Raw genomic sequence first — 18461 nt, forward strand, 5'->3', positions numbered from 1 at the left:
TTGAAAGACTGGTTTTATATTTCTACATTATATACAAGCGGAAAGAAGTAATGCAGGAAACAATGCATTAAATTTTGCTTGATTAATCGATTAACATTTTGATATAAAACATTGATTGGCATTATTATAAATACAATAAAAAATATTGCGTGCACCATCAAACTTAGCTCAATTGCTCACTTTAAAAAAATAAACCATTTTATTTTTACGAAAAATAATTTATCCGGAAAAGTCGCTAATCCAAAAATCTCAGAATTTATTCCATAAACTGGCACTTCCGTTCTACTAATTTTCTTAAAATTTAAGATTTTAATTACGCTTTAATCGCTTATTGGCATTACACAGGAAATGAGATCATGAACTTAACAGGAAAGCATAACGCCATCACTTTTGAAAATCATTACAGTATAAACTGACACTTTAATAGTGTACTACCAAGTCCAGTGGAGGTATCGATTAAAAATATCGCAATTGAACTTATTGCGACTTATTTTATTTTTCTTTAAATTTTGCTTCAACATTCCACACACAGAGAAAGAAAGAGAGAAATTTGAAAAAGCCATTTTTTGGGCTTAGAGGTTTCAAAGCGGATATTTGAGGGAAAACTCGAAACCTTAAATCTGCACGTCCAATGGCACGAAGAGAAAATAGGACTGACCAGTACATGTATCATATAAAATATAAATTATTATTTTTCATTTTAAGATATATAAAAATGGAAAAATAAAAAATTGTAATACATAAATAAAAAATAGAAAAATCAGGATAGAAAAAAGCCCATTAGAGGGCGTTATGGTACAATCTGGATGGATTGATGGTTAATGGAAGGAGAGGGAGGTGGTGAGGAAGGAGGCGGCGAGGAGGAGGCGGCGAACAGAAATTGAGGTCTCGCCACTTCTAGTGCCGGCGCTTTAACTTCGTCTCCTTTCCCTGTGTATAGTTATTTCGTACCAATCACATTGCACGCTTCGGCCAACACTTACACATCAAATTGGTATAGAAAGGTCGTATTCGAGTCCATTTGTCGGGCCACAGAATGGTGAGGAATAAAGGGGGGGGGTTCATTTTATGGACGGGAGATGCGGTGGTGGTGGCACACAGGAAATGGCTTTTCATACAAGGACGGCTGGCTTTCTATGCGTACGGCTGGCGAGTCCAACATTGAGAGGGGACTGACATATATATATATATAGAAAATACGGAAACACGTGCCTCGCTCTTGCAGTAACACCAACTGTACTATACCAATTACAGTTGATTCTGAATTGATTGTAGGTGATTAGAGTGGCCTATGACAGTGTCAAAATCTCAACCTCACATTGCTGGCCAATCACAGAACATTCTCACCTATCCCCCTTCCACTTCATACATTATATTATATGTGACAGGCTATAGAAACCACAGACAGACACCTGAGTGGTGGTTACAATAATCTATTATACCGTTCAATGGTAACCTAACTAGCACAAATTTGTAATTGGCATCATCATTTGTGAATTATTAAATTCATTTCTCAAGGAATGACGCTTGTTGTTGGCTGATTGTCTTGATGTAGATAGAATCAATCATTTAAGCATATGAATATATTCTTATCATGTTCACAAGGCATAAAGTTTGTTTTAAGATTTGGAGTTTTATCGGAGATGATTCTCTGTATAATAAACCTTGCTGGCAACCAGCTAGGTCATGGTAAGAACTGGATATAGTTGACGAGAAAATTAGAAGTTTCTAGCACTGAATAGAAAAGGTAAATAAGCTGTGCTAAACAAAGTATGTAGGGGAATGTCGGAAAACGAAGTAGAGGTATCCTATTTGAGACTTTGTTAAAATTATTTAAACCGCCTGTAGGATAGTTGTATAAGGGTTGATCTTTAAAAAGTTCACGAAAAAGCGTAACATTGAAAAACACCCAACTTTGACAATTTTTTATTTTTATAAATTGGACATTACAGATCAGATTTAAGAAATATTGTATTTATTTCAACTTTATTTTTTGCAAAAGAAGTCCATCTTTTTGAGCTTTATTTATAAATAAGGAAGTTAAACTTATATCAATACTTTTCCACTGTTTAATGATATTTTCAAAAGCGAAACTTAAAATGAAAATGGGATTTCTGAACTTATGAAAACAACTTTTTATATTGGACTTTTCTAAAAGTTGAAAAAAAAGAGAGAGTAGAAGAAATAAACATAATATAAAGTTGGTTTAGAAGTGATTAAACTTCGACAAGCACTTCATGACGGAAATGATGTATTACAAAAAAGTATCAAAAACTCTTCGTAATATAGTCAGGGAAGTGAAAGAGAAACAGGAAACTGGTAAATCTATTTTTTTAAATACAGTTTTCGTCATTAACACTGCACTTTACGATTTAATCAGTATTAGGTATCTTTTAGGATTTTTTGAGAGAGGGTTTAATGGAGCTCCAAAATTGCACTCTTTCCCACAATAGAAATAATTTTGTTTTTAAAGTTATAAACACGTGGAAAAATAATATAAAGTATAAAATAGTGGTTTTAAAGAAAAACGAGAATAAAATGAATAAGTTGTAAAGGATACTAAGATACTTTGATTTTTAAAAGAATCGCCAAAAAAACTGGACAGAAACGGAAGTCATACAGATCTCATGCATTTGTGACGGAATTACATTTCACTTAAGATACTATTAATAGGATCATATATAAAATTTTGTAAAAAATATCTGTTAACGGAAGAGAATAATATTTGCGTGATAAAATTGTTGCGAAATACATTTTATTTACATTAAATAAAATGTATTTAATTACTTTAAAATGAAAATGGATTGAAGGTGGAAGTGAGTTTGAAACGCTCTGGAATTAATTTAAAAAAATAATTAATTTTTTTTTTTGTTGGTTGAATAATACAATTGAAATTTAAAGCTTCCGCATCCGTTTGAAAATAAAATAATTTTAATAAAAGTAATAATATAAAAAAAAAGCTATCAATTTACTGGCGTTTTTTTAATTAATTCTGTTTTTCGTCCAGATTTCCGTCCAAACCAATTTTATTTTGTATTTATATGAAGTTGCTACACATTGGGAAGATAATGCACTATAATCGGTTGTAGCTCTTCAAAATGTGGCATAAAGGATTCACTTTGGCTTTGCTTTAACTAAATAAATGCTTATTTCTTCATGATGTTTGGTTACTCAATTATATCTAGACTGTTGTTCGGCTGCAGAGAATGCTGTGGAGCGGTCCCCTCCCGAAGATCTTCTAAGGCGAACCTCTATTCACGGTCATTCACTCAGGTCCAGTTCAAGCTAGAAGTTGCTAGTAAGTACGGAGCAGGCCTCCTATGCGGTAGACTTCCTTTCTGTAGCAGAAATTCACGTTTATTGATCAACCCTTGGTCTTCAAGCCAACTTATCCAGAATAGGTGGGAGATTTGTAGAGATTTTAGGCCACAAAGACAAGCCCATTTTTTTTTTAACTTAAAAGATGTGACTTCCAGTCCTCTCGTGGTATTTTAGGTGTGATTTATAAGATTTCACACCAACACAACACAGATATCTGCATCTCGTACCTAAAACAGTAGATTTTCAGTTTAAATATTGGTCGTGTTTGTTTCCTTAGGGTAGCCAAGATTCCTGACCAAGTAGTTCAATCCCTCCTAAAGCAAATCAAGCATAACTTCCAAATTACGTGAATAAACGTAATTCTTCATTTTAAAAAAAACATTTAATTTTCTCACGTAGCGTATTTAAATCTAGTCCCTTTAAAATACAGTTTTAATTCAGCGCCATATATATTTGTATTTGCTGCTCTTTTTGCTCCATCAATATAAAGCCGAGCTTGCTTTTTTTTTTTTTTTTTCTAAACTTGACAATTTGTTATTAAAAGCCTTTAATCAATCGACTTTAAAATTTATTACAATCGAAGCCTACTACCATAATTTACAACTTGCCTTTGACTTCCTTTTCCACGCCATTAAACATTTTCACAGAATAAACTATTTAGAAATTCTACTTTTCCGTAACATTAATTAATGCATAAATAATTAGAATCAATGGTCGAATAAATACTATATATTTCTATAAATGTTATACAAGTTAATTAAAATGATTGATAATGCATAACTGACGCGTAGTAATTAATACTTGGCTAAATATTAATCAAGTGAATCGATAAGCGCAGCTTATTGTTTTGTTTAATGAATGCAATGCTGATAATTTCAGCTATTATCATTTAGACTCATAGAGTAAGTATGTTAAATAGTCTTACGCAGCACATTAGAGATAAATGTGAATTAACTTTTGATCTCTAAAACAAATACAACTAATTTCTCTAGATTATTTATTGAAGATCGAACCATTTCTGCCAATTCATTTTCCGATGAGGCAGTAAAGAATTACTTGATACCAAAAAGTGAGGGAAAAGAAGCTGACGATTTTTCAAAAATGGAGAGTGCAATAAATAAACAATAATACATAAAAACGATCATTATATGCACATAATAAAATATTTAAGTGTTTTTTCTGGACTCCGTTTTTCAGTGCACCAAACTTTTTTTCCAAAAACATTTTAATAAACAGCTAATTATAAATATCATATACGATGTAAAATGATTTTAGTTAAACAGTTTTATTAAAATTTTAATTAAAAGTCAATTTATGAATTATTAAACATTTTGCTTTTGTCAGCTTTATTCATAATTAATCTTTCATTAAAAGACTTTTAATGAATGGAATATTCAATCAAAGTGGACTTTGATAAATATCCAAAAAAATCTAAAAAGGATTTATCATTTTTACTTCATTATTGTAAAATATTAAGTGCTATAAATCCGTACTGTGTAATAGACCAGCTGGGTTACTTATGGACAAATTTTGCCAATGTAATAATCAAATAAATTAAAAAAAAAACACAATACTTGTGCAATGCTTGGATTTATTTGAATTAGCCTCAAACGCTTATCGGTGCACATGGTGGGTTCGTTAAAATCACATTTTTTGGACTTAAGTGACCTTAAAAGTGTCATTTCCAGAGACAACTGTAGTAAAAATAGGAAATCTACACGAACGCTATCCAAATAAGAGTAGAAAAAATAGAACAATAATTTATTTCTATGACTTGGAATAATTAATTACTAAATAATTAATTTGTTCACAGAGCAAGAAGAAAGCTGATTAGATTCACGTCTGATGGTAAGTGGCCAAATATAATTTGAAATTTAAGCACCAACTATGATGTACTAAAAGCATGAGTTTGGGATAACATCTGTTAATTAAAGCTGAATTTCTGCTAATTAGCTAGCTTTGAGTGACTGCCGAAGCTGCAGTAATTATCGCTACTGTGATCGATTCCAAAATAAGCCTTTGATTTAAAATAGGAATCAACGAATATTGATTTCTGGAATAAATTGTTCCAAAGGTAGACATCACTAGAAAGCATTGTCAGATTGATTCTGAAAATGATGGTGCATTACTGCTCTTATCAGAGTGTTTCGACGAAATTTAGCGTCAAAGAGTGCTTAGTTTTACCCAGGACATGTAGTAAAGATCCTAGATGTTGGATCAAGCCCACCATTTTGAGTTAATTTAAACCCGCATAAACTCAGCGCTAATAATTATTAATAAAATAAATACAATACCCTTCATTTCACACCTTTTCATGTTCTACGTTATAAGGAAGGCTGGATTTTATGGAATTTAGTGTAGAGATATTCTGATTCCTGATAGAGTCGTTTCCATTTAGATAAAATCTGATCGAACAAAAAAAAGAAGAGGAATTTATTGGATTATAAGGCAGATAGGCGGGCAAAAATTAGAGAAAGAGATCTTTTGTGAACTTTTTCCAGTCTCCGGATATTAGCAAAAACACAGAAGTCAGTACAGAAGACAAGTAAAAAGTGAATTTAGATGTTAAAAATGTAATTGTAAATGTCAATAGTAAAAGCTCTGATGAAGATGGCCTAGCCACTATGCTCATAGCTCGGCAAAAATAAAATAAAGATATTTCTGAAATTGGTAATAATTATTCTTCCTTAAAAATGGCCTATATTAGAAAACTGTGAGTTTACACCGTTATATCACCAACCTAAGGTTTAGATTAGACTAGGGCGGCCTCAAGGCCTACGCCACTGCGACCCCTTTGGATCTATTGTGGCTCCCCTCACTCTAAAGCTCGCCCTCGAGACCCCTCCTTTTAATCAGACTCTTAATGCTGGAGAGCGGCTCTTGGGTAAAGCTCACAGGCCTTGGTTTTTCCTCCCCGAGAAGTAACATCCTTAGCCACACGTACCTAAGGTTTATTTATTGGACGTTTTTGTTTTAAAAAATGACGTACATATTATTCAAAGTAAAACTGTAAACAATTAGATAAAGTTTAAATCATGTTTACAGTATATAACATATGTACTAAACTTTTAAGAGTTTGTCTCAATTTTTCCTTCCCAAACATGAGAACAGAATGAAATTGAACTCAGAGTTTGATGAAATTGAGATATCCTTCCCAATGGAGTGATAAAAGAGCATAGAAAACAATTTGTAACAAGTTATTAGACCTAATATCTAAATTAACCAAAACGGGTCGATCTTTTCTTCGTACCTGAGTGTGGTTTCAACCAAAATTGTTAAAAATTCTTGCCTACTTCATTTGTAGCTCCAACTATAGACGCTATCATTACTGCTTTATTTAAAAAGAAAGTAATTTAGTTTTCTTATATTTTCTTTCTTTTTTCCTTTTAAGTAATGGCAATCAGCATTCCTTTTAGTTCTATACTAATGAAGTAAGTTTTTACCCTTGTTACTTACAATTAAGTTAGTTTATCCTGCTTTATTTGTAAAGAAATATCTTCTTTAATTTATCTTTATTTCTTTTTTCTGGATATCAAGGGAGCTTTCTTTCTTGTTAAATCAGTTTGAACTTTGTCTTCTTTCTTTGTAATCTTGTCTTTCTGTCTGGTGCTCAGTTGATGAGATGCCATCGGATTTTATCTTCTAAGACAATCATTTATTTTTTTAAAAAATTATTTTTAGACTTCTTTATATATGTATATATTTTATTCTTTTCACCTTTCTTGGTAGATTCTAAACTTGTGAGCGAATTGATGAACAGGTATCGATTGTTGGATACTCATTTCACGCTAGTACACTTAAAGCATTAAAATAACATAGACCCCATTTCTCGATTTACTCGGTACATATGTTCCTTGAAAATCGTGACTAGGATTTCATTTAAAAAGAGAATTTGTTTAAGCAAATTTTGAATTGGTGTAACAAAAATTTAAAGTAATGCCGAGATATTTAATTGAAACCATCTAAAAAGAGAAAATTATCCTCTGAGATTGAATTTGAATTTTTTTAGGACCGTGTTCTGTTCTGGCGATTGGGCATGGTGTGACTGAACTGTGGTATCCCGTGGGGGCGTTACTCCCCCAGGTGACTGCATACCTCAGCCACCCCTTGCGGGTGAATTCTATCCATAAGAAATGGAGAAATCCTAAATCCAAACAATAAGGTTCAATGTAAGCTTATGTAATGTTTGTTTAACTTTAATATTTTTTCGTTAATTTGCATTCACGTATTTCTTCTAGAATTTTGTCTAATTTTACTTGAATAATAGATCTTATCTGTAGATGCTCGAGATAAGCGCTATTCTTCTTGATTGATAGATAAGAGATAAAAAAAATTCGAAAGAAATTCTCGCCTAATTGCAGTTTGATGGCTTCAGCTGCTACCTAATTCCTGAAGTTCTCCTACCAATTGGTAGAACTTAGTATCTTCAATTTCCCTTAGTTTCTGAATACCAAAACTTTGATACCAAATTAATTGTGTATAACGAAGATATTTATTTGCTTTATTTTCGTTCATGGAGTTCTGGAGGACATGGATTAAATAATTTTTTCAAGTAACTCGAATAGTTGAATCTCTTGGCCCTACTTTTGAAGGACAACTGAATGCTCGAAGAACTTTTACCAATTAATTTATAATTACTGTAGTAAACTAAACTCAAAGTAAAGAAAGTATTATTTCTTTAAAATTTAATTAAATAACTTTCCCAAAGCTATGTGAAAGATAACTATCCTTAGATAAGTAAACTGGTGAGTTGGGATTGTTTTAAAAAGGACATTATTGAGATCTACAAAGGATCTGATAAATAAAGAAACAAGAACCCAGAAACAGAAGGTGAGAGAAGAGATATAAGATTGTAGTGTAGGGATCCAAGTGAGAAAGCCTTATCTACAGTAGGGCAATGGGAAAAACCTTCCTTAAGGTTGGCCAGGTCTAAACAAGTAGTCCCTTTGGGAGATTGGAACTAGAAAGACTTTACAGACAACACCAAGCTACAAACAAGTCAACATCAATGGCCAATACTCTTCTTACTTAATAACGAATTATTTCCCTAAGGTCTTTTTACAATTTTTTAAAAAGGTTTTGTTTCCACTCTCTCTCACTTCTAATAATAGGAAAAACTGCCATCGTGTTAAATTTCCACAATTAGGTAATCAACGTAAACGTCAACGTTTGAAAGTCCATTAAAAAAGAGAAAATCAGAGCAAAGATATTTCTGAGCGAGATAACATATGTAGCGATATATTTGTGCCTGAATGAGGTATAAACAGGGCAAGTAATCCGGAAGTGCTGTAAATTATCAACTTCGCCAGATTTACAGAGTTCACAATATTTAGGTCTAGAGAATTCATACTTAGTAAGAAATAAGCGAGGAGTTTTTGTTTACTTGCTAAGCGAATACTTGCGTTGTTAGCCCTAACTTCTTTATTTGAGAAGGAAACTGTAAGGATTTACAAATTTTAAAATGTTAGTAGGAATTAAAGATGTTCTAGTTTGAATTTAGAGGATAGTAGTGAGCGGCTTTTGTTTAGGGTTAATTTCAGAAAATATTTCTCATTTCGAAATGAATTAAAATAAATCATACTTCTATTAATAAGTCTCAATAAATTCCTTTTAAATGTTTAACGTTTCACTCATTTAAAATAAAAAAGTTATTTAACTAGTTTCAATTTTAGATAGCTCTCATGCAAGCTTTGAAATAAGGAAAATACATCTGAACAAGACCAGAGAGCTTTTCGGCATAGCAAGAAGGACTATAATACAGACTAAGTAAATCTCACGGGAGAACATTGGACCCACCTGTGGCCCTAAGTGCAATTCAACAAACGGCAGTAAGCAGTCCCACAAACTACTAGTACTCGTAGAATAGTAATACGCTCGTGGCTGGGAATTATATTAACACGAAGATGATTCTAGAGATATAACTGCATGGCTTGATTTCTGACTGGCACTTTTCTTTTTTTAAAAGAAGACAACCTATATGTGAACAAATATGGTCAATTTAAACAGTATCATTTATACGAGGGTCGTTTGAAAAGTCCGTGCAAAAATAAAAACTACTTAATTTTTTGGGGTAAACCTTTTTTATTTTTCAACATAGTCTCCTTTTAGGCTTATACACTTCGTCCAGCGCTGCTCTAGTTTGTTGATCCCTTCCGAATAATAGGATTTGTCCAAGTCTGAAAAATAGCCATTCGTTTCTGCAATCACCTCCTCGTTTGAATAAAATCTTTTTCCCGCCAGCCATTTCTTCATATTGGGGAACAAATAGTAGTCCGAGGGAGCCAAGTCTGGAGAATAGGGGGGATGTGAAACGAGTTGGAACCCTATTTCCATTAATTTTGCGACCACAACTGCTGAGGTGTGAGCTGGTGCGTTGTCGTGATGGAAAAGGACTTTTTTGTGGGCCAATCGTGGGCGTTTTTCTTGCAGCTCGGTTTTCAAACGGTCCAATAACGATGAATAATATGCACCTGTAATAGTTTTACCCTTTTCCAGATAGTCGATGAGGATTATTCCTTGCGAATCCCAAAAGACAGTCGCCATAATCTTTTCGGCCGAAGGAACGGTCTTCGCCTTTTTTGGCGCAGATTCCCCCTTGGTAACCCATTGTTTAGATTGTTCTTTGGTCTCAGGAGTGTAGTGATGTATCCATATTTCATCCACAGTGACGAAACGACGCTTAAAGTCCTGCGGATTCTTCTGGAACAGCTGCAAACCGTCCTTGCAACACTTAGCTTTGTCATGTCCAAATGTTGATGCAAAATATTATGTACCCGTTCATTCGAGATGCCCACAGCACTAGCAATCTCACGCACCTTCACTCTTCTGTCATCCATCACCATATCATGGTTTTTATCAATGATTTCTGGAGTAGTAACCTCAACAGGGCGTCCAGAACGTTCAGCGTCACTTGTGCCCATATGGCCACTCCGAAAATTTTGAAACCACTTATAAACTGTTCTAATCGAAGGTGCAGAGTCACCATAATGTTTATCAAGCTTCTCTTTAGTCTCCTGAGGCGTTTTGCCTTTCATAAAGTAGTGTTTAATCAACACACGAAATTCTTTTTCGTCCATTTTTTGAAAATCACTCGACTTCCTCGATTCAATCGAATGCCAAACACAAAGAAATAGACCGATCTGGCTGAAACTTGGTGTGTGTTCTTCCAAGAGATGCTACTAACTAAACATAACCTCGATACGCGCCAGTGGTGCTATTTCTCTGACTTTGCACGGACTTTTCAAACGACCCTCGTAAATATCATTGCAGCTAAAACACCATTCTGCAATTAGAGAAGCATGATCTAATAGGAGTAATCCTGCTTATTTAAGGTATGTGCAGAGGTAAAACAGCCGTTGCTACTATTGTGACACTGAAATATCTGGTATACGAGGGTCGTTTGAAAAGTCCGTGCAAAGTCAGAGAGATAGCACCACTGGCGCGTATCGAGGTTATGTTTAGTTAGTAGCATCTATTGGAAGAACACACACCAAGTTTCAGCCAGATCGGTCTATTTCTTTGTGTTTGGCATTCGTTTGAATCGAGGAAGTCGAGTGATTTTCTCACGCTTGACCAAAAACGAAATCGTGTGAAGTGTTGCAAGGACGGTTTGCAGCTGTTCCAGAAGAATCCGCATGACTTTAAGCGTCGTTTCGTCACTGTGGATGAAACATGGATACATCACTACACTCCTGAGACCAAAGAACAATCTAAACAATGGGTTACCAAGGGGGAATCTGCGCTAAAAAAAGGCGAAGACCATTCCTTCAGCCGGTAAGATTATGGCGACTGTCTTTTGGGATTCGCAAGGAATAATCCTCATCGACTATCTGGAAAAGGGTAAAACTATTACAGGTGCATATTATTCATCGTTATTGGACCGTTTGAAAACCGAGCTGCAAGAAAAACGCCCACGATTGGCCCACAAAAAAGTCCTTTTCCATCACGACAACGCACCAGCTCACACCTCAGCAGTTGTGGTCGCAAAATTAATGGAAATAGGGTTCCAACTCGTTTCACATCCCCCCTATTCTCCAGACTTGGCTTCCTCGGACTACTATTTGTTCCCCAATATGAAGAAATGGCTGGCGGGAAAAAGATTTTATTCAAATGAGGAGGTGATTGCAGAAATGAATGGCTATTTTTCAGACTTGGACAAATCCTATTATTCGGAAGGGATCAACAAACTAGAGCAGCGTTGGACGAACTGTATAAGCCTAAAAGGAGACTATGTTGAAAAATAAAAAAGGTTTACCCCAAAAAATTAAGTAGTTTTTATTTTTGCACGGACTTTTCATACGACCCTCGTACAGTCTAGAATCTAGAGAAATAAAAACGGGCACTATTTATAATATCTATTTCCACTGCTTGCATTTACGTCTAGTACTATTATTTAAGACGTTTTCCTAGGAAACTGTATTTAAGTGGATTTCATAATGGCAGGATCAAGGATCTTGAATAACATTTATAGGCACGAAATGCCTAGTGTAATGAATATCAGTCTAAAACTGATGCGACTAATTCCGAACGCGTTTGACACGTCTAAAATGTTTTTAGGCAATATCGCAAGTGTTTCATTCGAACTGGGATGTAGTCTCTGTTGAGCATCGGAACTTTACTTCAGCAATATGGATTTTTTTGGGGGGGGGGGATTTTAAGGGAGCTGTGACGTCCAGCTTACTCAATCAATACCATTTCATAACAAAAAAATAAGTGAACATCCATATATTGAAGTCAACTATATTTTTTTTTGTAACAAACTCCGACATAACAACTGATTCTAAAACCACACTTCTCACATGCGCAGATGACACCGCCTTACTGTCCATTAAACATGATCCTGTGCTATCACACAGTAATCTACAGTCACATCTCTCCTCATTAGTACAGTGGTTCTAAGAGATGGGCTATTAAGCTTAATGAAACTAAGTCGCAAAACATCACCTTCACTCTTGGTCACATTACTCTTCCTCCAGTCTTCTATAACCTGATACCTCTACCACTAGTGGACGTCGCCCACTACCTTGGGCTTTACTTAGACCACAGACTTTCTTGGCATCCCCACACTAGAACTAAACAGACGCTATCGACAACTTAAAAGGCTCTTATTAGAGGTAGATCTAAACTCTCTGTAGACAACAAAAGACTGATTTATACTAGTATTTTAAAACATTGGGAATAGAGCTGTGGGGTTCAACCAAACGCTCCAATCTCCAAAGGATTCAATCTCTTCAATCTAAAATACTTCGAACTATTGCACACGCTCCATTTTATGTCTTCAACCAGACTATAAACACTGACCATAACATTCCTTTTATCACCGAAGTTGCTAAAACAAGATACAGAAAACTCCACTTCAACCTACAATCCAATATAAATCCTCTAGCTCAAAATCTGTCTTCTAGAACCCGACAAGACGCCTTACGAGACAGTGGCCTCGTGATCTCCTCTCAAGTGAAGAGAGTGACTAATAGCCTAATGTTTTGGAGTGTTACCATTGGGTAACTTCTCCAACTCGTTTGCTTCATTTGTTACTGTTATCACTGTTACTTATAGCGCCAACGCGCTGATTGTAGCACAAATAAACGCAAAAAAACAAACTCCGATTCAAGAAAATTATATTATGTTAATAACTGCGAGAGAAAATTGAGTTGCATGCTAGATTTTTCTCCGCGTACCTGCTTTCACTGATGACATTGGAAAAGAAAGAGTTGCTCCAGAAATATACAATCATTTCGTCACCAATAATCGATCCAAGTTGCCCGCAGGGGATCGGCTTCTACAAACTTAGCTACGTTTGAACGGCAATACTTGAAAGGTTTTTTTTCTTTTTTTTAACCAAGCTTTTCTCCTATTTTGAGTGGTTTCCCTAAAGTAGGAAGCTCTCGAATGTTTATTGTTCTTCTCTTTGTAAAAATAGTTCATTGTTATAGTTAAAGGTAAAGCGGGCTTTTTGACGGTTCTACCATAGTATGTGTGCTAATCGCTGGCAATTGAATTCTCCGCAACATTTGGTTGAAGCCAAAACCAGAAACTGTGATGAGAATACTCACCAGACTTTTTTCAACTTCAATAGTTTTTTCACATGTTTAGTTTCTCTTAAGTATAAAGATGTTGGGAAAACATTTTGATTTATCCAAGTGTAAAGAGGATTCGGATCTTTTATGACTCTATAGTTCAACCGACAGCTACGCCCCCAAATACATTACAATAACTTTAGTAAAGAGTTATTGCTTTCACATTACCAGGACGTAGGATATAGTCTAATCTTATCTGCAGTTATGTACGACAGCAAAAGTAAGTAAGGTCAGTTTGTTCAATCCTGCAGAAATAAAAAGAAGAAATTTACAAATAAACACCAAACTTCGTAAACTTTAACTTAATCTAACTTAATTTTTATTGGTAATTTATTTCAGTTTTGGTTTTAAAACTCGCTGCGTAAGGGTTAACTGATGCACACAGAGGGCATATGGAATAAACTCATTTTTATCTTCTGAATTCCTTTTTAATTGAATCTTCTCCCCCGTTAAGTAAAACAATGATTCAACAAAGAATCAGTTCAAATCTGCTGTGACAGAAGAATTGTAATTGCTTATTTATTTTAAAAGAGCTTTCCACAATTTACTCTAAGAGAATGTAAATTAAATTAATTATTAAGCTTTTGAATTGCTTGAAATTTGTTTATTTTAGCTTAAACTCATATTAGAGTATTAAAAGATAATTTAAATAGATTATGGAAGCGGTGAATTCACATTATTTAGAAACAGGGCTTTTGGTTTGGGGAGGTTCTTCTTTTCCAGCACTACTTGTCAGGATCGCCAACCACTAATTTGGAATTTGCATGAATTGAAGATGAAGAAACCCAGTATAATTAGAATGAAGATAGGGTGAGGGAGAGGCAGGAGACGAGAGGTCCATGAAGAGAATCCTCTTAAGGTTCTGTCTTCAGGCTTACCTTGGTCTTAGGGGATAAGGTGTGCGCGCCGCTTCAACTCTGCCCTGTGGCTGATAATAGGATTATCCTGACAACAAGAGGATGCTAGGCATTCCCTTCCACCTCAGCTCAAACCACTACCTCACACCACTGAACACATAGCTTCCTTCTTCCTGAACCCCTTTCTACTGTCTCTCAAATCCTGTCTCCGGAAAACATAGAACGACTTACTGACAATATGTGGGTGTGTGCTCTTGGCTGATCGTAATCCCGTGGTCCAAAAAAAAAAAAAAAATTCAACTTTTTTATATTTTGCTTTCCTTTTTAAGTTCGTCGTCGTGCCCACTATGCCCACTATTTTCCCTGATTACGGGTAAAAAAATATTTGGCAGCACGATAATTGCTTGGCTATTAATTTAATATGCCATTCGGAGGCGGACAATAAATCTCGGCTACTGGCACAATCCACCATCCACTTCTGTCTTCGCAAAAAAGATAGATGCAGCAATTCTTGCTTTAATACTATTATCTCCTCAGGCAGTAGAATTTAAATCAACTCTTTTTACGATTTACTTTTAATAAAAAATACAATTAACGATTAGATTTTATGAGAATATTTTCCGAAGAAATGGAGTTGATCAAAATCAACCAGAAGTAATATCAAAAAGCGGCCCCAGTGTACTTGAAAATTGGTTATTGTGAGCTCTAGAAGAATTGTAATAAAAGTAATTAAAAAGATCCTCGAAAGGTAGGATGTTTCCGGTGGAGTCCGACCAAGAAAACTTACTATGTCTATGAAATACAATTTAAAAAAAAAAAAAACACTGGCCAGAAGGAAGTCAATATAACAACCATTCTTTTAAAAAGTTTAGTGATTGTTATAAGTTCTAAGATTTTTTTTAGGACAACCTGAACATGATAATGCATTATTTCAATCTGAGCTCGTTGTATGTAATAAGTCTTATATGATTCAGATTTTGAAGGGAATCCGCTCAATTAAAAGTTTTAAAAGTACACGAAGAGAAAATGATGGGTAAACGGACTTTATTCACAAATAAATTTCACATTTGAAAAATGTTATAAATAAATTCTAGGAAAAGGTTAACAAAAGTTGAAAATTTTAATATGCAAGTATGCAGTGCAATAGCACAACCAATTACTTAAAGAAACATGCATTTGCATGCTATTACGTGCAATGAAAGCAGAGAAATGTTGCTCTAAGCTGGGGACACGAGCTGCAATTTGTGTATTTGTGAATAAAATATGGAATGTTGAACACCCTCCAAACCAGAAGCAAATAACGCTGGAGTTGACTTTTCAACTCCATTTTTCTTTCCGCATTTTCCAGTTTTTCTTTGAAAAAATTGATTGCATTTATTTAAACCTTTCCCAAGAAGCTGCTCCAACATTTCCGTGACGAGTATTCAACAGAGAAAAATTTCTAGACAGAGACACTTAGTACCTAATTTTGGGACGATGTGGGAGGTCTCTATGAAGGCATTGCGCGTATACCGCGTCAGACAGGTTTATCCCGACCCTTTGCATGGTTCTGGCCTTACACCTTATGAGGCCCAACAAATCAGAACACATCTCCAAAGAATAGTCGGCCGCTGTTGGTTTAGAGTCAACGAGAAGTCTTCGCCCCAAAGAGAAGAGAAGTTTAAGAGTTGTTCACATTGTTAAGTAGGGACACCCGTGCTGACGATAAGATTTATGAAGAGAAGTGGTTAGTCCACTTCTAGCCCCTCTATAGAAGGTCTATGTCCTGACTTGTGGACTTTGTCGGCAATCGTCACGGTAAAAAAGTTTTTAATTTTATCATAGCACCCTAACAGTTTACAATCGCCCCACTGTTAGTCAATATACTGCACAATGGAAACAAATGGTTTAGCAGATTTGTTAAATGATATTACAGTACAATCACAATTTTTACGGAATAAAATTCATAACTTTCGATTTTTTTTTCGGACAAAACGGAACAAAGAATTGACTGAACACCGGGATAGTCGAAAGAATTACCAGAGAGAAAAAGTTTTTCTCATCAGAGTTTTGAATAACTAATAAACTAAAATTGAGGTAGTGCGGAACATGCATACTCCTAGGTTAATAATTATATAATCGTAATCTTTGTAGATGTGTAAATGTAAATTCCGAGCGATATTTAAATTTAATACTGCCAGCAATTCTCTTTCTAGTTTATTCCCATTCTGTGTGCTAAACAATTTTATCCAGGTTAAAAGTGTATAATCTAGGGATTGCATTGTACATTTTCCCAGAACGAGGATAAATTTAAAAGTTGAACACACTGTTAAAACAATGCCGAAATTGTAGAATTAGGGGGGAGATTTGTTAGCAGTGAATTTTATTTGGAACTGGCGCTTTGATCAACATTGGAGCCAAATTAACAAAAGTGGGGCATTATTTTATCTCTTCATTTTTGGGCCTCCTAATAATCTTCAACCGATGAACTGAAATTTTTGAACAATCTTTTATTCACAGGCCAAAATACAAAATCATCTCTTAGTCATTGTGCTGCTTCCTCTTGCCGCGGGTAAGACCAGTAAGAACTGGATTGGGAGAGCTCGCGAAAAGTTCACGTTTTGAGGACTGCTGACTCCAAAAAAAAGTGTTTTTTTGAAAATAATCGTGCGTACGTGTGTGCGAGGAAGCACAGTTTATGGGAACATTTTATCCGCAAAAATAAACAAAAAAATAAGTGAAAAATGGAAAAATAAAAATAAACATTAAATGTGCTGTGACATTAAATTTGCGTTTGTATTTCGCCCAAGGGAAACAACTCATTCTACATTCTCTTACTCGTACTAATGGGAAGTACAACGATAGTGCTTATTTTTTTTCTGTTTGAAAAATTTTTCACTAGAAATTCACGTTTTGGGTACACTAAGTGCGAAAAATGGGGTTTTCCCGAAATTAGTCTCTGTGTTTGTGGGGATCCTGGCGGATATATCCCACTTTATTAAAACCCTAAAACTAACACAATGCGCGTATGGTTTGCTGAAACAATGGGAATCTAAAGTTGAACTCAAGTTCACAATCACAGACCTATTTGTGAAGATGTTCACAGGAGAGCTGTATTACGTATACTTTCAGTAATATCTGAAAATGTAAAAATCCGCACGAAAATCATCCTTTTTTTTTAACTGTGGGTTTGTTTTTATTGTTGCTGCTGATTAACCGCCGTTATTAGTTCTTTAAAATGTTACGTTTTATAAATTCAACTCTTAAATAGAGTATAGTAAATCTTCTGTCGCTAAAAAAATGTATTTATTTATTTAATTGTTGAATAATCTGGAATAATACATTGTATAATATTTACATATCCATGGAACAGAAAATAGAATGAATAGTATTGTCTGTCCAGTTTGACCTACATTGAGAAAACCAGCTAGTTAGTACTAACGAACGTAGAACAGCGTATACCTCTATTTTGAATCTCCCATCACTTCATGAAGGTATGATATACATAATATATAATATCTGTGTATGTGAGTGTTTTTATAGGTATAACGAGTCATCTCCTCTCTGGCCTTTTCCCTCTATATAGTTACTCATCAAACCACCGCAGGAATACGTTCAGAAGGGCTATTTAGCGCGCGCTCCTACTCATAGGATGACAATGGTACAAAATAGATCGTATCGTGCTTCAACGAGGTATTATCTCTAATTTCTAGTCATCAGACAGTGGCGTTCACATTAACTGCCGTTCAGACACATTCTAATGACACTGCTGCGTAATTCACACAGACACATGAACTTTTCATTACTAATATATTGAATGAGAAGTTAGAGATATATAGCATAATTAATGGTATAACTAAAGGTACCATAATTTAAAATACATATATATTCAGAAAGTTGGGTTTACGATAAATGTAAAACTATTATAGTTTACAAATTGAACTGTAATGTTTAGATTACCGTGTGTTATCCACACTGGACAAACATTTCATTACCACTCCTAAAAATCTACCACTAAAAACAGTGCCAATAACGGCCCTTATACAAAAACAGATATCTGGATAAATCTTCTTTTGGTACTCAACCCACTGGAGAAGAGGACCTATAGGAGGGAGAATTCATGTAATATCCACTTGGTTAATGATTTATGTGGATTAAAGTTTCTAAACCCCAGAGAATGGGCAATTATAATTCAATATCCTACTGCTATCATGTGTAGACTGGCAGA

General features: G+C 34.8%; 1 protein-coding gene across 2 annotated transcripts in view; it reads left to right on the top strand.

Annotated features, from left to right (window-relative positions):
• The first annotated feature begins 4843 nt into the window (after positions 1 to 4843).
• The window catches only part of LOC141448456 (uncharacterized), a 227652-nt gene continuing 214034 nt past the window's right edge, over positions 4844 to 18461 (top strand). For both annotated transcript variants that reach the window (XM_074116826.1, XM_074116825.1), the window contains exon 1: positions 4844 to 5169. The gene's annotated coding sequence lies outside the window, so the exon portion shown is untranslated. The remainder of the gene's footprint in view (positions 5170 to 18461) is intronic.

This window comes from Rhodnius prolixus, unplaced genomic scaffold, assembly GCF_049639745.1.
Source record: "Rhodnius prolixus isolate KJV_2025 unplaced genomic scaffold, Rpr scaffold_37, whole genome shotgun sequence".
Taxonomy (NCBI): domain Eukaryota; kingdom Metazoa; phylum Arthropoda; class Insecta; order Hemiptera; family Reduviidae; genus Rhodnius; species Rhodnius prolixus.